Source organism: Lissotriton vulgaris, chromosome 2_1, assembly GCF_964263255.1.
Source record: "Lissotriton vulgaris chromosome 2_1, aLisVul1.2, whole genome shotgun sequence".
NCBI classification, from domain to species: domain Eukaryota; kingdom Metazoa; phylum Chordata; class Amphibia; order Caudata; family Salamandridae; genus Lissotriton; species Lissotriton vulgaris.
In genome coordinates this window covers 959,869,649-959,893,490 of record NC_141687.1, presented here as the reverse complement: position 1 = coordinate 959,893,490, position 23,842 = coordinate 959,869,649, and the positions used below count along the sequence as shown (strand labels likewise).

General features: G+C 50.2%; 1 long non-coding RNA gene across 1 annotated transcript; it reads right to left on the bottom strand.

Moving 5' to 3' along the window:
* Nucleotides 1-14,966: 14,966 nt before the first annotated feature.
* Nucleotides 14,967-17,694, bottom strand: LOC147731483 (uncharacterized). Its single transcript, XR_015308639.1, has 3 exons — nucleotides 17,596-17,694; nucleotides 16,373-16,498; nucleotides 14,967-15,042 (listed from the first exon to the last, which is right to left on the bottom strand). It is a non-coding gene; the product is annotated as an uncharacterized LOC147731483 (long non-coding RNA).
* Nucleotides 17,695-23,842: the final 6,148 nt, after the last annotated feature.

The window sequence follows — 23,842 nt, the reverse complement described above, 5'->3', positions numbered from 1 at the left end:
CATATGGACCAGTGGCGCAGGCGCTGATTACATGTGCATCACTGCACACTGGGTCTCTTTTTCAGGGGCTAAAGCAAAGCTAAACGCAGGTGGTGACTCGGACATTGTTTTTAAAGCTGCTCGGAAACATGCAACACTAGCCATGTTTGGTTTGGAGAAACGTCACACAGCAGAAAACATTTTGGAAGTCTTCAACACAAAGGTCCTTGACTGGCTGTCCCCAAAAAAACGCCACGTTGGTTATGCTTCCACGGACAATGGCTCCAATATAGTTAAGGCCATGCAGCTGGGTGACTATTTCAGAGTGCCGTGTTTGGCGCACTGTATAAACCTGGTTGTCAAAAAATTCTTGGGTGATAAAGACAGTGCAGCGTACAGAGTAGTGGAGACCTGTCGAAAAATGTGCAACCATTTCAGCCATTCTTTTAAGGCCCGGAAGCATCTGAGGAGCCTGCTAGATGAACGTCAAATGCCAGTGAAAGCACTCATCCAGGAGGTGGTAGCACGTTGGAACTCAACCTTCTACATGCTTGAGCGTCTGTATGAGCAGTATACGGTACTCGATCACTATTTCTTAACACAGAGTACAGCTCAGATGGAGGACCTGAGGATGGGTGCGGCGCAATCGAACATAGTTAAAAGCCTGATACACATGCTTCGTCCTTTTAAGTTCTTCACGTGTGCAGTCAGCAAGGAGGACTGTAATTTGGGGAAAGCTATCCCATTGTTGTACATGCTGGAGCACCAACTGAAGGAGGTGTGTTCTGTGTTTGAAAAAGATGAAAAAAACCAAGACCCTTTTGTTCTGGCTGAGAAATTATTAGAGCACCTACAAGGTGATGAACGTCTTAAAATGATCCACTCAAACCAGCATTACATTTGTGCTACTATTCTGGATCCACGCTACAAAAAGGCGCTGGCAGGCCAAGCATTCTTTCCTTTTGCTGATGAAGATGTTACAAAGTACAAACAGTGGATAGCCTCCTCAGCCAAGAGGTTTGAAAGAGAACGGCAGCAAATTGAAGGAAAAGGCAGTACATCAGCATCAGCAGGCCATCCCCAGTCAAAACAATCCACTTCTGCACCTGTGGCTGCGGCACAAGGGACCTCTCAGCCGTTAAAGAGACCGGCAACCGGATCATCTGCACCACCAGACACAACAGTAACATTGGAGGCTGAAGAGGATTGGCTAGCTCGGCTTGGGTTTGGTTCTCAAAAGGTCACAGCAACAGCTAAGCAAAGTGGAGGAACCTTGGAGGAGAACCTTGATTCGATGGTCAAGGACTATCTGAATGACTCAACAGAGGTCTATGCTGACCCATTGGCGTATTGGCATGGGAAAAAAGAATTGTGGCCACAGCTCACCAACCTGGCTTTAAACTACTTGTCTTGCCCACTCGCAAGCGTGTCTTCTGGATGTGTTTTCAGTGCTGCTGGTGGCATTGTAACTTCCAAACAGAGCCGCCTGTCGCCCAAAAATGTGGAGAGGCCTGTTTGGGGGTGTTATGCTTTTTGGCGGGTGGGTTGGCGGGTCTTGGGCCATTCCTGGGAAGGTCTAATACCGGGTAGAAGTGGTTGGGACAAAATCCAGGCTGATTTTTTTTGGTGCTATTTCTGACATTTTGCTCAATGTAGCGTTTTTGGGGGCCTGTTTGGGGGGCTTCCTGGTGTTTGTGGGTGGGTTTCGGGGTCGGGGAGCACTGCTGGCTATGGATACTTTACTTTGCAAGAGGTTTGAAGCAAATCCATGGTGGCAGAGGGGAGTTAGGGCCTAGCTGCAGAGCGCGCGCGGAGTGATTTGGGAAATTTGGGAAAAAATGACTAAGTCCCCATTTTTGTACTTTTGCTCTTTGGCTGTTTGGGGGTCTTCTACTCGTTTTCTCCTGGGTTGACGGCTCTGGGGCCATTGCTGGGAAGCTCTAATACCGGATAAAAGTCGTTTGGACCAAATCCGAGGCGGAATTATTTTTGTTTTTGCTGACTTGCTTGCCTTTGAGGTGCTCTTAGGGGGGGTTCTGTCTGTTTGTGGGTGAGTTTTGGGGTCTGTGAGCACTGCTGGGACACTCTAATCTTGATTGCATTTGCTTTTCAGGAAATCCGTGGTGGCAAACCGGACTTATGGCCTAGCTACGCAGCGCGTTTGGACCGAAGGCCGAGAAATATTGTAAGTAGGAGATGTTGCTTTTGGCCTGTTTGGGGGTGTTATGCTTTTTGGCGGGTGGGTTGGCGGGTCTTGGGCCATTCCTGGGAAGGTCTAATACCGGGTAGAAGTGGTTGGGACAAAATCCAGGCCGATTTTTTTTTGTTGCTATTTCTGACATTTTGCTCAATGTAGCGTTTTCGGTGGCCTGTTTGGGGGGCTTCCTGGTGTTTGTGGGTGGGTTTCGGGGTCGGGGAGCACTGCTGGCTATGGATACTTTACTTTGCAAGAGGTTTGAAGCAAATCCATGGTGGCAGAGGGGAGTTAGGGCCTAGCTGCAGAGCGCGCGCGGAGTGATTTGGGAAATTTGGGAAAAAATGACTGAGTCCCCATTTTTGTACTTTTGCTCTTTGGCTGTTTGGGGGTCTTCTACTCGTTTTCTCCTGGGTTGACGGCTCTGGGGCCATTGCTGGGAAGCTCTAATATCGGATAAAAGTGGTTTGGACCAAATCCGAGGCGGAATTTTTTGTGTGTTTTTGCTGACTTGCTTGCCTTTGAGGTGCTCTAGGGGGGGTTCCGTCTGTTTGTGGGTGAGTTTCGGGGTCTGTGAGCACTGCTGGGACACTCTAATCTTGATTGCATTTGCTTTTCAGGAAATCCGTGGTGGCAAACTGGACTTATGGCCTAGCTACGCAGCGCGTTTGGACCGAAGGCCGAGAAATATTGTAAGTAGGAGATGTTGCTTTTGGCCTGTTTGGGGGTGTTATGCTTTTTGGCGGGTGGGTTGGCGGGTCCTGGGCCATTCCTGGAAAGGTCTAATACCGGGTAGAAGTGGTTGGGACAAAATCCAGGCCGAAAAGCCTTTTGGCACTTTTTGTAACTTAGGGTTCGTTAGGGTTAGCCCTAGCAGCAGGATTGCATGTGTTTCGGGGTGTTCTAGATTTTTGCAACTGAGTTCTGGGGTCTTAGAGCACTCATGAGAATGTGTAATTTTGGTTGCAAGTCATTTGAAGAAAATCCATGGTGGGAAAGGGGGGATTTGGCATAGTTAAAGAAAGCCTTTGCCACTATTCTTAACTTAGGGTTCGTTAGGGTTAGCAGTATTTCTATTGCATGTGTTTGGGTGGGGGGTTTTCGAGTCTTGGAGCGATGCTGGCTATGGATACTTTTGCTTGGTTGCTTGCAAGTGGTTTGAATTAAGGGTGGGCGGCCAGCTACGCTCCGTGCACGGAGTGTGCGTAGTGCCGCCTACTCCGCATTTTGCGGAGCGGGCGGAGCCAGGCGGCACTACGCACGCTCCGCAGACGGAGCGTAGCTGGCCGCCACCCACCTCTCTCCCGCCCTCCCTAAATACTTTAAATGAAAAGAGTAAAATAATTAAAACGCACTTACCTTGCCTGCCGCTGCCCGCCGCGTCCCCGGGGCTCGCTATCTGCATTCTTCCGTCTTCTTTACTAATGCGCATGCGCGGGCGGCCGCGCATGCGCATTTCTCACGAGAAAATGCGCATGTGCGGCCGCCCGCGCATGCGCATTAGTAAAGAAGACGGAAGAATGAAGATAGCGAGCCCCGGGGACGCGACGGGCAGCGGCGGGCAAGGTAAGTGCGTTTTAGTTATTTTACTCTTTTCATTTAAAGTATTTAGGGAGGGCGGGAGGGTGGCGGGTGGCGGCCAGTGGTGTTTGCGTAGTGGGGCTACGCAGAGTGCGGAGGTGGGCGTAGTTTCTCGCCCACTTCGCGTAGCTCCGCGAAGCCCCACTACGCCCACTACGCCCAGGGTTAGTTTGAATGCAATCCACGGTGGGTAAGGGGGTATTTGGGCCTACTTTTTCTTTCAAAGTACGTTTTGTCACCAGTTTTCTGCTAGGCCTTGTTTTTTGCGATTTGATTGGGGGTCTTCTACATTTTTGCGAATGGCTTTAGTAAGGGTCTGGGTGGGAACACTGCTGGGAAGATCTAATTTTGTTCTAAAACACAGTTTACAGTACACCTAGCTTGAGGGGAAAGATCCGCTACATTAATTTGCCCATACTTATTTATCCTTCAAAAGGTGACTCAGACAGAGTACGCACTGTCAAAAATATTGTACTGTCTACTAGGAAAATCAAAGTGTGAGTTTTTGCACTCCACAGCCTACATACCTTATATTTATTTATCAGTGGTGTTGTAATATTATATCACTTCCTGTTTTTCGTTGAATAATTACAGGCCGGGTTTCAGTCTGTGCAATGGGGAAAAAAAAGGATGGAGTTAGGCTTCACAATAGCGAGCCGCAATTCAGCATCCGCCAGGCAGGCAGTGGACAGGGTGTCTTCTGGTCACCAACATTGATGGACGAAGCGTCAGATGGAATGGAGGAGTGCCGCTAATAAGAGGAATTTTTTTCTGCATGCAACTTACTTACCAAATTCAACAGGACAACTACAACAACATACAGATACAGTATCCATTGTGTTTTTCTAGGACTGTGACTGCATTTCTTGGATCTCTCTCTGCTTCTAAATTGATCCTTTAACACATCACTTAGTCCACTCCACTATCACATCTGCACCACACATAGTCATTTGTAAGTGCTCCTACGTAATTCGCAAGTTGCAGCACGCCCCAGCCCGTAGAGGACTGGGATGGCCCCAATGATGAAGCATGTCACCAAGGGGCAACCCTGGTGAGTGAGGGGACACCTAGAAAAAGAGCAATTTCTCCTTTTCTATCTACTACACCTTCCAGACCAACCCCATTGAGTGTTGTGAATGGATTTATAGTGACCAGCAAGGCTCTCAGGTATCTGGCAACAGAGACCTTATGTTGAATATAGTTATCAATAATTCCACACACGCCCTGTACTGTCGCATTCTTTCTTCCACAGTTGTCGAAAGTACTACTTACTTTTCACTGACATGCATGCATTAGTGCATGCACTTTCAAAGATTGATGGAAAGGTTTGTACCCAAAGATTTGTTTATGTTCACAATTGTTTGTCCATGCTGTGCTATTTTTTCTTGTCTCACAAAACCTTTCCCAAAAACCCCCGTACCCATCCATTTTTCAAACCCTAACCCTCTTCCCCCGGGCTGTGTGGTTTTGATTGATGTGTGACTAAATTACAGCAATAAATCCACACACTTGCTGGGGAGGATAAGGTGATACCAACAGGCTGGTGAAGAAATCCGAGGATATATTCTTACTCTGCTTGACAAACACCCATGGCTAATGTCAAAGAACTTCAACCAAATTAGTAGTTATACTTTACCATTTGTTAGGCTACAATGTGGCACTGTTCTAGTGTACTGTCACCTGCTATATTCTCTATTGTACCGTTGTATTGCTCAGGAGGACAAACCAGATTTCATTTTCTTTTTTTTCATAGGCATGCAACTGCCACTGTGTCACACCACTAGTACCACCGCTATGAGGAAATTTTATCCGCCCAGGATTCCCAACCTTATTCGCTGTTTCCCGTGGAGCCAAACCCGGGCCTAGCCCTACTTGCAAACAGAAATTACAGGTAAGATAGGCCTTTGGTTGGAGGTAGTATAATGGAGTATTAGGAGAGACAAGAGATTGACGGTAGTACTACTAAAGTCCTAGGACTATTCAGGAAAACAAACTTACTGTTAAACCCCCACCCACCAGACTCAAAAGCAGTAAAAAACAGGTATGGTCAGATAAAGTTTCAAAAATTATATTTTTATAGCCCTAACAAAATAATCTCCCGCAAGACCCTCCCTAACCCCAACGATTGTCCTTCAAAAGTCCCCAAAAAACCCAACTCCCAATTCCCACCCCCAAAAAGTCTCTAAAAAAGGGGCAAGGGACACTATGGCAGGGTGCTGTTGGCTTTAGCAGCCAGGGCATCATGCTCCTTGTTGAGGGTGGCAAGTTCAAAGCGGAGGCCCTCCACCAAGTTCTTATAGTTCAGGACCTCCTGCTCCAGGTAGGACAGTCTGAGGGATAAGCGGCGCCGGTGTGCCTTGCAAATCCTGTGGGGGGCAGCTGCTGTCTTTGCTGCTCGGCGTTGGCGTTGGGCTTTGGTAGCCCGGCTCCGTACCGCTGGAGCACTGCGCTGGCTGGCAGCCCGCACGGAGGAGGATGCAGCTGTCCCCGTGGAAGTTGTTGTTGTACCAGACTGCGTCTCCTCCTCCTCCAGGGCCACCAGCCGCCGATATTCAGCAACAGTGGCATCCAGCCTCCGTTGCCGGGCCATTCGAGCCAGCTCCTTCCTCCTTGATGGTGTCTTGGATTTGGAAGGAGCAACTACATGAAGAAAGAAAGACATAGTCTGTAACCAATGCTCCTTAAGATTAACACAAAATGATTGAGCAGAAAGTTGTCACAGTACAAGTAGCAAATTCAAAGCACAGTACATAACTATTGAGGACAGTATCTATGTAACCTCCGACTTCTTCATCCTTGCACTAACATTAGTGGGAGTTTAAGGAACAAATTCTACAAGCACTATGGACTTCCATTACAGTCGAAGGTGATACCAACAGGCTGGTGAAGAAATCCGAGGATATATTCTTACTCTGCTTGACAAAGACCCATGGCTAATGTCAAAGAACTTCAACCAAATTAGTAGTTATACTTTACCATTTGTTAGGCTACAATGTGGCACTGTTCTAGTGTTCTGTCACCTGCTATATTCTCTATTGTACCGTTGTATTGCTCAGGAGGACAAACCAGATTTAATTTTCTTTTTTTCCATAGGCATGCAACTGCCACGCTGTCACACCACTAGTACCACCGCTATGAGGAAATTTTATCCGCCCAGGATTCCCAAACTTATTCGCTGTTTCCCGTGGAGCCAGCCCTGGGCCTAGCCCTACTTGCAAACAGAAATTGCAGGTAAGATAGGCGTTTGGTTGGAGGTAGTATAATGGAGTATTAGGAGAGACGAGAGATTGACGGTAGTACTACTAAAGTCCTAGGACTATTCAGGAAAACAAACTTACTGTTAAACCCCCACCCACCAGACTCAAAAGCAGTAAAAAACAGGTATGGTCAGATAAAGTTTCAAAAATTATATTTTTATAGCCCTAACAAAATAATCTCCCGCAAGACCCTCCCTAACCCCAACGATTGTCCTTCAAAAGTCCCCAAAAAACCCAACTCCCAATTCCCACCCCCCAAAAGTCTCTAAAAAAGGGGCAAGGGACACTATGGCAGGGTGTTGTTGGCTTTAGCAGCCAGGGCATCATGCTCCTTGCGGAGGGTGGCAAGTTCAAAGCGGAGGCCCTCCACCAAGTTCTTATAGTTCAGGACCTCCTGCTCCAGGTAGGACAGTCTGAGGGATAAGCGACGCCGGTGTGCCTTGCAAATCCTGTGGGGGGCAGCTGCTGACTTTGCTGCTCGGCGTTGGCGTTGGGCTTTGGTAGCCCGGCTCCGTACCGCTGGAGCACTGCGCTGGCTGGCAGCCCGCACGGAGGAGGATGCAGCTGTCCCCGTGGAAGTTGTTGTTGTACCAGACTGCGTCTCCTCCTCCTCCAGGGCCACCAGCCGCCGATATTCAGCGACAGTGGCATCTAGCCTCCGTTGCCGGGCCATTCGAGCCAGCTCCTTCCTCCTTGATGGTGTCTTGGATTTGGAAGGAGCAACTACATGAAGAAAGAAATACATAGTCTGTAACCAATGCTCCTTAAGATTAACACAAAATGATTGAGCAGAAAGTTGTCACAGTACAAGTAGCAATTTTAAAGCACAGTACATAACTATTGAGGACAGTATCTATGTAACCTCCGACTTCTTCATCCTTGCTCTAACATTAGTGGGAGTTTAAGGAACAAATTCTACAAGCACTATGGACTTCCATTACAGTCGAAGGTGATACCAACAGGCTGGTGAAGAAATCCGAGGATATATTCTTACTCTGCTTGACAAAGACCCATGGCTAATGTCAAAGAACTTCAACCAAATTAGTAGTTATACTTTACCATTTGTTAGGCTACAAAGTGGCACTGTTCTAGTGTACTGTCACCTGCTATATTCTCTATTGTACCGTTGTATTGCTCAGGAGGACAAACCAGATTTCATTTTCTTTTTTTTCATAGGCATGCAACTGCCACTGTGTCACACCACTAGTACCACCGCTATGAGGAAATTTTATCCGCCCAGGATTCCCAACCTTATTCGCTGTTTCCCGTGGAGCCAGCCCTGGGCCTAGCCCTACTTGCAAACAGAAATTACAGGTAAGATAGGCGTTTGGTTGGAGGTAGTATAATGGAGTATTAGGAGAGACGAGAGATTGACGGTAGTACTACTAAAGTCCTAGGACTATTCAGGAAAACAAACTTACTGTTAAACCCCCACCCACCAGACTCAAAAGCAGTAAAAAACAGGTATGGAGACTGGAGGAGCTTCGCTGCCAACCAAGATGGCCGCGTGAGCTCGGAGCTCCGAAGACCTCCCGATCTCCCGCAATAATCCTGCTGTCTATCCTGTCCCACGATGGTGGGTATCGGTTGCTGAGCCGGGCCCGATGCGGCACCCGCAATCGGATTGAAAATCGGACACTCCTGACTCGAGTTGTGTCGATGTTCCCGGAGGCGCCTCAGCGTAGCTGATGCCAGGGTGGCTTGCAGCGGTGTCCCCACGGAGCTCCTCCCGGCCAGCGGCCCTCACGCCCGAGGGACGTTCCTGAGTGCCGATCGCCTTGCTGGCGGCTTTCGACCCTGAACACTGCACTTTGCCTTGTGTGCATCGGGAGAACTCAGCTGGACTTCTTCGCCCCTGGTGTCCCATTCCCCCCCTGTCCCGTGGCTGCCAACATGGCGGGCAAGGGTGGCTCGGATGTGGGCAAGACGCAACGGCTCAATCGGAGGCCGACCCAATCCCAGTCTACTATTCCCGAGCGCTTTTCCCAGTCTAAGGGATCGCCGGTGCAGGCGGTACATTCAAAAGACCCGAGACGGGATGAATCACCGGACGACTCCGACATAACGCTCAGGGACGTCATGGGAGCGATATCGGGGGTGAAGATGGAGATGCACTCGCTTCGTGAGGAGCTGTCCAGCAAGGTCGATTCCCTGAAAATCGACCTGAACCTTATCAGGACGGACCTTGGGAAGACAAACGACCGGGTAAAATCTTTGGACCTCAAAACTTCCAGCCTGGTCACGGATGTCTCGGACATACAGACGGAGGTGCGCGCCTTGAAACAGGCTAATGGCGTACTGGCGCGACGGCTGGACGAGTTCGAAGGCCGCGCGCGTCGCCAGAATGTCCGTATCACCGGAGTGCCGGAGAAAGCCGAGGAGGACTCTGCTGAACTTTTTGTGGAAGATTTGGTGGTCAAGAACTTACAACCGGGAGGCCTGAGTAAGTTCTTCTCGGTGGAGAGGGCCCACAGGATTCCCGGTGGGCCGCCCAAGTCGGGTGCGACCCCGCGCCCCATCATTGCGCGGCTGTTTAACTATAGAGACAGGGATGCTATCCTACAGGCATCGAGGACGATGGGCCCGCTCCACTTCCAGAACTCAGAAGTGAACTTTTTCCCGGACTTCACTCAGGCTGTTCAGAAACAGCGGCAGAGCTTCGCAGGAGTGAAACGGAGACTCAGGGATATGGGCCTGCGGTACTCTATGCTGTACCCTGCTAAGCTTCGCGTTGAGCGCGACCACCGGACTTTCTTTTTTGAATTCCCTGAGGATGCGGGACACTGGCTCGACACCCTGCCCCAGGAACGACCTGAAGCTACCGACCAGACGGAGGACGCCACCGGAGGTGCTGCTGCACAGGAGTGACTTTCTGCTCATTTGTCTCCCGAGACACGGGACGCCGTGAGGTGCTTCGACTTTCGACAATTGTTGTACATATTGACTCATTCTGCTATTGATATGGGGGGTGACGGGAGGGGATGGGATGCCTCCTTTCTCCTTCGTGGGCTTTCTGTAGGTTAGTTTTGGGGGCGACAGGCACACTGCTAGTTGGGGTGGATCTTAATTTGATGCAGGGGTGCAGGGTGGGGGGTAGTTGGGATGTGTGGTCTTGTTTTTTCTCCATTTTCCTTTCTTGGCTGAGGTACTCCTACTGTGTAGTATTGTTGCACTGGGTACTGAAATGGGGGGTTGGGGGAGGGTCGCGAATGGTCCTTGACGATGGGGGGTAAACTGCTTCATTTGCTTAGCTGGAATGTTAACGGGTTGGGGGATCGTATCAAGAGAGGTGTAGTGTTGCAAATGCTTAAACGGTGTTCTCCTGATGTAGTACTATTGCAAGAGACCCACTTGGTGGGTCACGCATGTAAGGCCCTGGACAGACGGGGTTACAAAATGGTGGCTCACGCAGGTTTCTCCTCGGGCTCCAGGGGGGTGGGCATCATGGTGCGTGCGTCCCTCCCGTTGGAGGTGGAGTCTGTGCTGACTGATGATAGAGGCAGATATGTGGCTTTGGTGGGTAGGTGGGAGGGCCGCACGCTGGTTTTGGTTTCGGTTTACGTCCCCCCGGGGTTGCAGGAGACTACGTTCAGGGATTTGGGAGGCGCCATCTTAGGACTCCCCGAAGGCCTGGTGCTGGTGGGTGGGGACTTCAATTGTGTTGTCTCAGGGGAACTGGACCGCTTTCCTCCCAGGGATCTTCGCCCTTCCCAATCCTGGATGTCTGATTTTGTATGTTCCATGGGGATGGTTGACTGTTGGCGTCTGCTCCACCCTACACAGCGACAGTACTCCTTTCTCTCGGGCGCACATGGTAGCTTCTCCAGGTTGGACTACGTCCTGGCGCCGGCGGCCCAGGCGCAGTCCGTTTCCTCCGCACGCCTCCTGGCCCGAGGTATTTCAGATCACTCTCCGGTCTGGATCTCCTTCGACTTCCAGATTCCGGCATCCTCGCGGGTCGCCCCTATTAACCCGTGGTACTTTCGCGATCCGAAAACCCGTTCTCTCCTGGTCAAGGCTATGGATCGATATTTCGTGGAGAACACTGGATCTGTGACTTCGGCCGTCTCCTTGTGGGAGGCCTTTAAAACCGTGCTTCGTGGTGAGGCTTTCTCACTGATTGCTGAAGCGCGCCGCCGCCGCGATGAAAACGTGGTAAGGTTGGAATCTGAGCTCGCGGACCTTAGTGCCCAGCTGGAGCTTGGCTCGTCGCCTGAGTTGGTCCATGCCCTCTCTCTTAAGCAGTCTGAACTTCGGGCCACCGCTACTGATGCAGCAAAGGCCTTGAGCAGGGAACAGCAGGGACGGATTTATGATGCCGGCGATAAGGCTGGTAAGCTCTTGGCCTGGCTCGATAAGCGGGCATTGGCGTCCCGGGTAGTCCCGGAATTAGTGGGTGCGGACGGCATAACCTTGACGGACCCGGCGGCTATAGCTGAGTCCTTCGCTGACTATTTTGAGCAGGTGTATACCTCCGCAACCTCTCTCCCGATGTCCGCGTCAGTCGCCTACTTGGACGATATTGACCTTCCTTGCTTATCTGACCCTGAACGGGAGGATATGGACCGAGACCTGTCGGACGATGAGATCGCCCTGGCGATTCGCTCGCTGCGATCGGGTAAAGCACCGGGCCCGAATGGGATCCCGGTGGAACTGTATAAGCTCAGGGCTGACGCGCTGGCTGCACCGTTGCGTAAGATGTTTCTTGAGGCCCGTGTGCAGGGAGAACTTCCACCCGACCAGAGGCTAGCCACCATAGTGGTAATCCACAAGGAAGGAAAGCCGCGGGACCTGCCCCGATCGTACAGACCCATTTCATTGTTAAACGCTGAACCCAAGATCTTGGCTAAAGTGTTGGCCAACCGGCTGGTGGGCGTGATCTCGGACTTGGTGCACCCTGACCAGTCCGGGTTCATCCCGCACCGGAACACGGCGCTTAACCTGAGGAGGCTCCACGCAACTTTGGCACGTGCCCACTTGCTTCGCGATCCGGCGGTGGTGGCTTCCCTTGACGCTACTATGGCCTTTGACTCCCTCGAATGGGATTACTTGTGGGCAGTCCTAGCTAAGCTGGGCTTTGGGCCTTCATACATTGGATGGGTCCGATTGCTGTACTCTGCTCCGCTGGCCAACGTGGCCGTCAACGGCAGACTTTCGGCATCTTTTGCGCTACACAGAGGTACCAGACAAGGCTGCCCGCTCTCTCCACTTCTGTTTGCGCTGGCACTGGAACCCCTGGCGGCTAAGATTAGAATGCACCCAGATGTTTCCGGGATTGCGTGGTCGCCTGGCTTTGAGGATCGAGTGTCGCTGTACGCGGACGACATCCTCCTTTACCTTACCTCTCCTTGTCGATCGCTTATTGTGGTTTTTGACCTGCTGGGAGTCTTCGGGTCGTTTTCGGGGTTGGTCATCAACTGGTCCAAATCCTACCTATACACGATATGTGGGGACACCCCGCGCCTCCCCCGTGGGTGCCCAATCCAGGTGGCCGAGCAGGGCTTCCGGTACTTGGGCATCTACGTGTCGCTTGACCCCCGGGCCCGATACGCGCGCAACCTCCTGCCACCGCTGGAGCGCCTACGGAGAGATGTTGCATTGTGGAAGAAACTGCCCATCTCTTTGATGGGCAGGGCAGCCCTGTTTAAGATGATGGCGCTACCCCGCTTCCTGTACGCCCTGCAGAATTCACAGGACCCGATCCCTGCTAAGTACTTCGGCGAGATTGAATCCTTGCAACGGGCACTGCTGTGGGACGGTCGGCCGAGAATATCGTTGTCCAAATTGACCATCCCTAGTTACGACGGTGGCATTGCGCTGCCGGATATGCGGAGGTACTACTGGGCGTCCCAGCTTGCGGCGGTCAACCACGGCTTCTATGGTCCAGCGGTTAGTCCGGGCTATGCTATGGACCGATGGTTAGTGGGCGATGGCAACTACTATAGGGCTCTTTACTCCAAGTCACTGGATCGTCGGTTGACGGGCCCCGCCAATAACATGGTGCACGTGTGGCGTACGGTGACAGACACTCTCGGTTGGAAGGATAGGGTCACACTGGCCACTCCCCTGTACGATTCCGACGTGTTGGGGAAGCTGTGGAAGACCAAAGGCTTTGATCGGTGGGACACCATCGGTATATCTAAAGTTGGTGACATGGTAGTGCGGGGCGGCATTAAAACATTTGCTTCGCTGCAACAGGAGTACCAGCTGGCGCCGACGGAATTTTTCCGGCACGCCCAGCTAAGCCATGCCCTCTCCCCTCACGTCGCGAACGGCGAAGCCATCCCCGAGTCTTCGCCCCTGGAGGATCGGGTGCTGGACGGCCACATGCCAGACGGCGCCATTTCCCTGACTTATAAGAAGCTGATCAACGTGAGGGTGGATTTGCTTGAGCGATTGCGGACGCACTGGGTGAATGATGGTATAGAGATGGATGACGAGGAATGGCAGTCGGCGGCTTCGTCCCCCAGGGAGGTGGCAATATCGGCGCGGTTCCGCTTGGTCCAGCTGAAAATTCTCCACAGGGTGTATGTTACCGGCCCCAGGCTCATCCACATGGGGCTTTCTACGGATGGCCTGTGTCAGCGGGGTTGCGGTTCACTCGCCACCTTCCTACACATTATCTGGGAGTGTCCCGGTGTGGCCCGGTACTGGATGCGTGTGCATGAGGTGATGGAGGAGGTGACGGGCGTGGCCCTGCCAGCTGAGGCGCGACGTTGCCTCCTCAACGTGTGGTGCCCGAATGACTACAGTGTGGCCCAAACCCGGTGGGTGACTTTGGGGAATACGGTGGCCAAGAGGGACATTGCCCAGAAGTGGGGCGCGCCTGCTCCCCCGTCCCTCAGTCGTTGGATGGAAAGTATGGACTGGTGTATGGTGAGAGAGAAGACGGTGTATGTTACCAGGGGCAAGCCGAAAATGTGGAGGGCCGTGTGGGGAGCCTGGAACTCTTATCGGGGTGACTTGTGTGAACCCCCGCTTGAGCCCGAGGTGGACGCCTCACCCTCCCCTTAGAGAACTACCCTTCCCGTACTTCTGGCTGTGACATCCTGTACCGTTTACCCCCCCCCAGCTCATCGTGTTACATCTTGTGCTGATCGGGATGTGTGGCCCCTGACCCCCCCCCCCAAAGTGCCCTTACGTTAGGTCTGTGCTGTCCTCGGCCATTTCTCTCTTTCTTTCTCTGTTCCTTACCTATTGGTGCTTCGGCACCTAGTTCTTTGGTGGCCTCTTGGGGCCCTACTCCTCAAAGTTTATTTAGTAGTTCTCTATTATAAAATTAAACCTGATTAATCCTATGTGCTGTTTTGTACATGACTTATATGCCACTTCAATGCTGCCTGGCCTCCGGGATGTATGGCTGAATAGCGGTGTACTTTGTTGGTCAATAAAGGTTTTTCAAAAAAAAAAAAAAAAAAAAAAAAAAAAACAGGTATGGTCAGATAAAGTTTCAAAAATTATATTTTTATAGCCCTAACAAAATAATCTCCCGCAAGACCCTCCCTAACCCCAACGATTGTCCTTCAAAAGTCCCCAAAAAACCCAACTCCCAATTCCCACCCCCCAAAAGTCTCTAAAAAAGGGGCAAGGGACACTATGGCAGGGTGCTGTTGGCTTTAGCAGCCAGGGCATCATGCTCCTTGCGGAGGGTGGCAAGTTCAAAGCGGAGGCCCTCCACCAAGTTCTTATAGTTCAGGACCTCCTGCTCCAGGTAGGACAGTCTGAGGGATAAGCGGCGCCGGTGTGCCTTGCAAATCCTGTGGGGGGCAGCTGCTGTCTTTGCTGCTCGGCGTTGGCGTTGGGCTTTGGTAGCCTGGCTCCGTACCGCTGGAGCACTGTGCTGGCTGGCAGCCCGCACGGAGGAGGATGCAGCTGTCCCCGTGGAAGTTGTTGTTGTACCAGACTGCGTCTCCTCCTCCTCCAGGGCCACCAGCCGCCGATATTCAGCGACAGTGGCATCCAGCCTCCGTTGCCGGGCCATTCGAGCCAGCTCCTTCCTCCTTGATGGTGTCTTGGATTTGGAAGGAGCAACTACATGAAGAAAGAAAGACATAGTCTGTAACCAATGCTCCTTAAGATTAACACAAAATGATTGAGCAGAAAGTTGTCACAGTACAAGTAGCAAATTGAAAGCACAGTGCATAACTATTGAGGACAGTATCTATGTAACCTCCGACTTCTTCATCCTTGCTCTAACATTAGTGGGAGTTTAAGGAACAAATTCTACAAGCACTATGGACTTCCATTACAGTCGACTATGACAGTACACCAGTCTTATTCTTCTTCTTCTCTCTTGTTTAGGAAAATTGGTACGTTATCTTATGCAAGCCGGCATAATGCCAGCGCAGTGAACTTGCACCCGAGAAAAACAGACGCACACCATGGTGAGTGAGACAGACTTGCGTTACTGTACCGGTCCAGTACATGCAGGTGGTGAAACTCTTACTTTTCTATTACGGGTGGCACTGAGAATACTCTGTTAAAAGGGCTACTGCTTAATTAATTTAGCTTTCACCCTACAGTGCAAATGAGTATTAGAAAAGGAAAATAAAGAAGCTAAATAATCCGATTATCTATCACTTCACATGGGATGTATTTGATGACATATGGGATGACTTTAGGTGTTTTGCTTATTATGGAGTGAACAGTGATACCCCCACACATGAATGACGTACTACTACTAAACTAAAGTTATTAAGAGAGGTAGGGAGTGTCCACCGTAATAACTGGATATATGCTGTGCTTGCAGTTGCAATACAAACTACTGCTACTATTCATGGTAGTATTTGGACAAAATTACAACTTCTTTTCCTTGCCTTTCCTACACTGGGACCGACGTGCGGGTGCGGTGTTACATGCTCTTCAAAGTAACACTTAGTTCATCCAGTGACGGTCTACTCTCTCTAGATACACATATGCTATCTAAGAATTAGAGAGTACCATGAATGATACAGGCATCCATCTATTCAAAGTATATGCACACATACAGTTTCTGTTTCACCCACCCAGGCTGTTCTCCTTACACCCATCCTTGCTTCATCATTCACCCAGCCATGCACCATACCATATTCTTTCCTTCCCAGCCACCTCGGGGACCAAGCAAACACATATCATTCTTCTTTGCCAGTCATCATTACATTTCTCGTCCTTCCACACTTACTTACACCCTTCTTTCGCTTTTCGTTCATCCCTTCCATCAAGTTCACCTCAGATCTGATTGGGATTCTTCTCGCCAAAAACTTCACAGCTAAGTCGAAGTACATTTAGAGGAGGCTACTACCTGGTTTATTTATAATACACCCGTGCATAAAGCACACTCTGCAGTCTTCAATCTCAAATGAGTAAGGAATGTATAGCTTACCTCTGCCCGCCACCACCGTGTCATCCCCCACAGATTTGTCCGGCACTTCCACCGCCTCCTCCCCAGAGTTGTCCTCGTCCAATGCCACCACCACCTCGACGCTGGCCCCGCCTCCAGATGTTCCACCTACAAAGTACATTTAATAATGTTAGAATACACCACTCACTACTATATAATATTTGGTCTAGGAGGAAGAAAGAAATGTGAAAAAAACAGTATACAATTTAATAATTTGAGACTGTCTACTGTAAAGTAAAAGTGGCCCTTTTTCCAGGGAAGGCTGATGTCTTGCTGCACTTTTTGGCACAACTGATGAATGCTTGCTTTTTATTTTTAACACGCACCACTTTTTCTCCTAACAGACAGAAGCTTGACTTCTAAGAACACGAGCAGGATCAAGTTCACACCAGGTGAGAGCTCGGCTCGACCACAAGAAATGTGTCCAATTAATCGTCAGCACTAAGCACTTTTCCATTTCCAGTTAAACGTTTACTTTTATGACAAACTTGATTTCAATAAATGTGTTTACTTTTAATAAAGCTTTTAAACTCAAATAGACTCTGTGGTTTTTGGTCCTCCAGATTAGAGTGGATGAGCTAAAGGTTTTGGAATTTTTGCAAGCATAAGTCCGTGCCTCTGCCATCGGTGACTTTGGGAGCTAAATGACTCTGCCACACTATCTAGTCAGTAAGGAGATTGGGGGTTCAACTACAAAGTCTGTTATCACTGAGGTATGTGGAAAGTCTAACAGCACCTATTATAATTGATAAGCTAAGCAATGCATTATTTAGTGTCCATAGTTCTGTTTGTGCAGATTTGTCCCTGCAACAGTAGTAGAATGGATTGTCCTCCTATCCAAACCAAAAGTAAAGTAGTATCTTATTCTTTCTTGGTGGTCATTCACCTTTTTATTGTTTGCAATTGTCAAAGCATAAACATTTAGAATACTTGAAAAGACATTATGGACAATCCCAGAGGACTGCACTCAGTACATAGAGCTATTGCTGACTAGAATGGGAGTCCAATGGAAATGCCAAATGTGCAATCTTAGTTAGCTACACAGACAGACTAATAAGAATAATCTAGTAATACCACACGGAGTCATAGTCGAGGCAGGATAAGAATTTAGATCCTGTCTACAAGAAGATCAAAGACGATTTAGAAAAAATCGAATGAGGAACGCTAGGAAAAAATAAGTACTCTATATTAAAATTAAAACTTACTGGGGCCAGCAAAGGAGCCCTCGCCTGCCCGGTCCTGGCCTGCATCGTCAACAGCACCCTCCTCCTCCTCCTGTGTCCTCCTCTTGCCCCTGGGGGAAGCTGATGCACAACATGAAAGAAAGAAAAACAGAAAACATGGATGATATTTGTCAACCAAATCAAATATTTCAAAAGAACTAACAAAATATTTTTGCGAAATAGCAAATAGACAACTACTCCACGGGATATATTATTGACCAATCTCATGTGGTCGACTACGTTATTACTTTAGTATTGCTTGATTTGCGGACCGTCGAATTGGAAATTACCTTATGTAACTCACTAAACAAAGTACTAAAAAGGTTTGCCTTGGATTGGCAGGCAGCAGTCCGCAGCACGCGAAGTGACAGCCAAAGTCCATCGTGATTGAAGATCAGCGACAACACTAAAGTTTCCTACTACATTAACCAGTCATTAAAATACTCAAACTATCAATCCACCACCACTATTTCTTCTTATCGCCAGGTGTACAAAGGAAGGACTGGACTTGAGTCTGTAGGGGCTGATTTAGAAGCCCCTTGCGGCTCTTTTGCTCCATTGTTGCGTGACTTTTGTGGCGCAGCGGCAGCACAAAAGAGGCGCAATGGTGCGGCGTATATTAACAACGTGACGCATATGGGAGATGCATCACGTTGTAAAGCCCTGCACCAATAGGGGGGCGTTCCGGCGCAAGGGAGGGCGTTCCTGCGCAGGAACGCATCCTAAAAGTGGCTGAGGGAAATCTACAAGATTTCAATCAGTCACTTTGAGGACAATGATGCGTGACTCAAACCCTGCGCCTGCTTGAAGCAGACGTACGGCTTGACGCAGCATTGGGGAGATAGGGCACCCCAGAGCATTGATGGAGCTGCACCATCGTTGCGACGCAACTCCAGCAATGCGCCGCCTTTACGGCACAGATGTGTAACGCTTTGGTGACGTTTTGGGCCCATGGTGCGCCGCATTGTAAATACGGCGCACCATGGGTGATGGTGGCGTGACGCACAATTACTGGCGCATCCCTGCTACTTTGCAGGGATGCGCCGGTAATTAAAAATCTGAACCTTAGTGTGTAGCATTACGCAGTTCTTTAAACTACATACATAATTTCACAGGCCAATGAAATGAACACAAAATCTAAAACAAATAAGCATAGTAGCAACACTACTGAGAAGAAGGAGAGCAGTGTACCTGAAATGCACAGAAGATTTTGAAATATAATTTACCCACAATGTAATGAGCAGCATTATTGCTCTTGGTAAAAAACAAAAATTTGCAATATAATAACACAGCAGGAGAAAACATAGTAGTAAAGAAATAGCTACTACTACTCATCAAGCCTGGGGATCTCAAGGCCAAGGAGGTCGAGCAGATCTCGCTCACGGGTCAGGACATCCGTCCAGCGGTGGGTGGCCTGGTTGTAGGTGCGCCAGACCCGAGAGTGGTGGTAAATGGCCTGGCACACCTTCTCCCACCGCTTCCGGCGCTCCCGGACCCCATACCCGGCACTGATCTTGCCGCCTCCCATGATGGTCCTGGGGAGGCGGCGCTGAACATAAAAAATGAGTTGGCCCACCTAATCTGGGGTAAAGATCTCCCTGGGTACGACCTCCTCCCCCCTCAAACGCCCGCACGGGAGCCGGACATGGGGTGCGGGACCCTTCCCCTTCTCGGGATGCTTCCCGGCTCCCTTCACCATGGTCTGGGCGGAAAGGAATAAAGAAAATAGAATAGGGAAGAGAAGAAAAGAAAAGAGTTTAAAAAAGTAGTTTAAAATTAACCAAAAGTAGCAGTAAACACAAAAATATAGGGCTAGAAAAATAGAGGGATAGATAATAAGTAAAATAGATAAAAAAAAACTTCAAACAAGCAAAGGATGGCAGAGATTGACAGAGGATACAAAGACCATCCCAGAACCATAGCAATGAATGAGAAACAAGATGGCCGCGCCCGTTCACGACCGCGCGGGTAAGTTCGTGTGAGATTTTCCTTGCGAACACTCGCGAAACTGTACTAGCGAGCCGCACACTTTGCGAGATTACACTTCGCGCCCGGAAACGGAAATACGTCAGGCAAACAAGATGGCCGCGCCCTTGAACGACCGCGAGGGTAACTTCGCGGTACGAGCGGCTCGCAAAAACGCACAAATCCTTGCGAACTAACACGCCACAAAAAAACAAATTGCATATTCGCACAAATTCGCGGATTCCGAATCCGATCTCGCGAGTGTTCGCGCCCCGCAAATCTCGCGAAATTGCAGTAAAACGTGTTTTGCTAAACTGAAAGCACTCGGCAGGTGCAAGAGTTCAAACTCATCATTAGTAACAATTCCCTGTAGTGCTTCCTGACTGGGGCCCCTCCAGAATTCAGTTGCTAGTTGCAACAATTGTATGACCCTGCTCTGACCCTCACAGCAGGCTCATAGAATAGCTACAAGTAGGCCACAAAGGTCCTGGAAAAAAAAAAAGCACTGCAACAGAAAGCAAATTACAGATAAGGAAGCAGGTGCCAGACTGGAATTTTAAAACAGTGACACATTAATAAACTAACCCCAAATTAATTCATGTCAGTTGAAGCAGGGCTGGTGTGCTTGCTTTTCCCCCCCATAATCTACAGTGATGATGAACCAGAGGGTGGCATTGATGTAACAGAGGGTTGCAGTGGTGAAACAGAGGGTGCTGGGAACCTGTGATGATGAACCAGACGTAGAAACAACATAATCGCGACCGTTGCGAGCCGAAATGTAAGTTCGCAATTGCGAACTGGTATGAAACCCTCGCGAACTGGCAGAAATCCTTGCGAACACACAAAAAAAAAATCCGCAAATTCGCGAGAATTCGCGGATTTTGCGGATTGTGAGTTCGCAAATCCGCAAAATTCGCGAACGCGAGATTCGCAAAATTCGCCCATACTTAATCAGCAGACAAATCAATTGTAATAAAACCTGTAAAAAACAGTGGTGCAATTGTGATCCTCCCCTCAGCCATGTACAAGGATGAGTGTCTTAATGCGTCCCAAAATTACAATTGTTTGGCTGAGGATCCAACCCCCAAAATAAAAGAAGAGATTGCCTTCTTGTATCTAAAGTCCTGGAAAATGGGTGGGTTACAAAACATGAGGCCGACTTTCTTATCTAGAAACAACCCAAGGTACCTTACTTCTACATCCTTTTCAAGGTCCACAAGAACAGGATTCCGCTCCTAGTAGACCTAAAGTCTTCGAAATTTAAAGGATCCATCCTGAAACGCTAGTCATAATTTTGAGACACATCCTTTCGGCCTTTGGTAGAAAAATGCAAACCTTTCTACAAGACACAAAAGATGTCCTGAACCTGATAAAAGACAAGCCCTTTGACAGTAAAAATGACCTACTGGTGGCATGGCTTGGACAGCCCACATGGCGGATGCAGCCTAACTGGGCACCGTGCGCTCACGCTGATATTCGCTAATAATCCTGCAAAAATCCTGCTTGGAGGTTTTCCAACAACGCGGATTGTGCCCCAGATCGAGGGGGAGCTGGACTTGACAGAGAGCGGTGTTGAGCAGGCGTGCTCGGGAGCAGTGCCAGCCGAGTTTCCGGCCCGGCGGGGCCTGCGGCCGACACTAGGCCTGGTAGTGAGCTGTGAGGTCCAGTGCAGGGCGCTCTGACAGCTGGCACCCCCGAACACCCCCGAAGGTGAGAACGAGCGAGCAACCAGGCAGGTGGCGGTGGAGGTAAGATCCTCCCTACGCTCGAGGTCCTGCATCAACCGCAATCCCTATTGTGGTGACACCACTGGAGCCTTCCGGTGAAGCCCGAGGCTGGGGCCATACGCCGGCACTAGTGGTGGACCGCAGAGACCGTGAGCATCGAGTTTGCCTCCTGAAACGCTCAACTTCGGTGGCACCTGCCTGTGAGGGCCGCCTATGAACATCCAGCAGTCGGAGTGAGGTACCGGGGGTGACCAGGGCCAAGTGGAGCCGGGACGTGGCCCCATGAGGTGAGTGCTCTGCGGCGGTGGGGACTCGGGCCTGGTGTGGCCAACTGCTCAGGCCTGATCATGCCTGTAATTCCCCCATGAGCCCCGCTTGGCTGGAACGGGCCCAGAGGAAGCCACCTTAGTGTGAAGTATCCTGCAGATCGGTTCAACATTACAGACCACATTGGCTCCACGTCCTGTCTTCAATGTATACAGTGAGACCGCCACGCTCTGTGCGGTGGGGGAGGTCATAACCCTCGCAGGCCGGGGCACATTTAGAGGGGAGGAGCAGCCAAATGGTGGACTGTGCCCAGAGCCTCCCTTTCTTCTCTGTTGGGACTCTTGTGCAGTGACTGTTGGAGTAGGTGCTCTGAGATCCCCACGACCTACCCCTGCATTGCGACTACACCAACCCCCAACACGATGGGCAAGGGGGACAAGCCAGTGGGGCTGGTTCAAAACAAGGCACCCTAGACCAATTTACTGCTCACACCAGAGGCTCCTCGGATAGTGAGCAGGCGGGCTCTGTGCCTGACAATGCATCCCTCCTCACGGCTATTACCAGCACCAGGAACATGCTGGATGCCAAAATTGGTGCGGTGGGGTCGGAGGTATCCTTTCACCGTAAAGCTGTGGATCACATCATGGAGACAGAGACAAGGGTTTCAATCGTGGAAGACACAGTGTCCACTCTCCCAAAAAAAGTCAACAAACTTTCTATGGTGTCACAGGAGCTGGCCTCCAGGGTGGAGGATGCGGAGGGCCAGGGTGACGCAGCAACCTGCACTTCGTGGGCCTGCCGGAGGGGTGCGAGAGTGCCTCTATGACCCGCTTCATTGCTCAGTGGCTCACGAACCTCATGCAGCAGATCCTGCTGTCCCTCTGCTTTGTGGTGGAGCGTGCACACCAGGCTTTGACTCAAAAACCTCCCCCCGGTGAAAATCCCTGGCCAGTAATCACCAAGATACTAAACTACTCTGACCGGGACACTATGTTGCGACATGCCAGGACACACAAAGACTGCTTCCAACATGGCTCGAGGCCCATCATGGTATTCCCGGACTATACACGATTGTTCCAGCAACAACGCCAGTCCTTCTTGGCAGCAAAACGCAAGTTCCGCGACATGAACCTGAAATACAAGCTCTTATATCCAGCCAGAATGAGAGTGATTTTCAACTCCAAATCCTTCTACTTCGACACCCTAGAGGCCATCCTCGCCTGGGTCGAGGAGTGCCCGCCACTCCGACGGGGCTCACCATTGCTGTAGACTCAGACTTCTCCAGTGGATTGCAGCGGAACAAGTCCCGGCAGAATGAATCCAAGAGACAGCATGGCTCCGGATCTGATAGACTGTCAACAAGTCCAGAAAGCCCCCGCTGATCTGCTCGGCGCACCGCTGATGGTAACAGCAAGTAGACACTGATCATTGTTAATTAATGCCTTTTCTGAAAGTATTTGTCTCTGAGCAGGCGTGGATGCTAGGCCATGATCTTTCAGGCCAAAGACTTTTGGGTCACCCTCTTTTTCTTTATGTTTTGTGGGTGGGGTTGGTACCTTTGGGGTGAGGGCTCGTGGTTCCCCTGTTGGGAGCCTGCTGCGCCTCATGCGACAACAGATGCTCCTAGTTCATGGCAGTGTCGGGTGGGGGGGTGGTGTGGCGGTTGGGGGATTTCATAGGATGTTCATATGTTATATGCAGACATGTTATCTAGATCAGGCTTTCTCCATTGTTGTCCCCTTAGCAACACAAGATAATGGCACTTGACGATGTACCCCCTTGGGGATCTGAATATTGTCTCATGGAACGTTCGAGGCCTCCATAATAAGATTTAAAGTGGTGCGGTCCTCCGTCAGGCCAAAGATATGGGGCGGATGTTCACCTATTGCAAGAAACCTACCTGTTGGGCACTAAAGCCCCTTGCCTGGCCAGGTTTGGTTTCGACCACATTTACCATGCAGGGTTCACCAGAGGTTCCCGGGGGGTAGCCATTTTAATACATCACAGGGTCCAGTTCCAATATATATCACACAGGGCATATCCCGTGAGCAGGTTCCTCTTCGTCAACTGCACACTTCACGGTGAACGGGTAATTCTCGGCAGCATATATGCCCCCCGCTGGGAACGGGTTTTGGAGACAGGGTTGCAGGTGTATGGGTGGACCTCCAGGAGGATCTGATACATCTAGGGGCCGACTGGAATGACACGATGGGGCTGCTGGATAAACAGCGTAACTCGACCCCTCAAATAGCACCAAATCCCACTAAGTT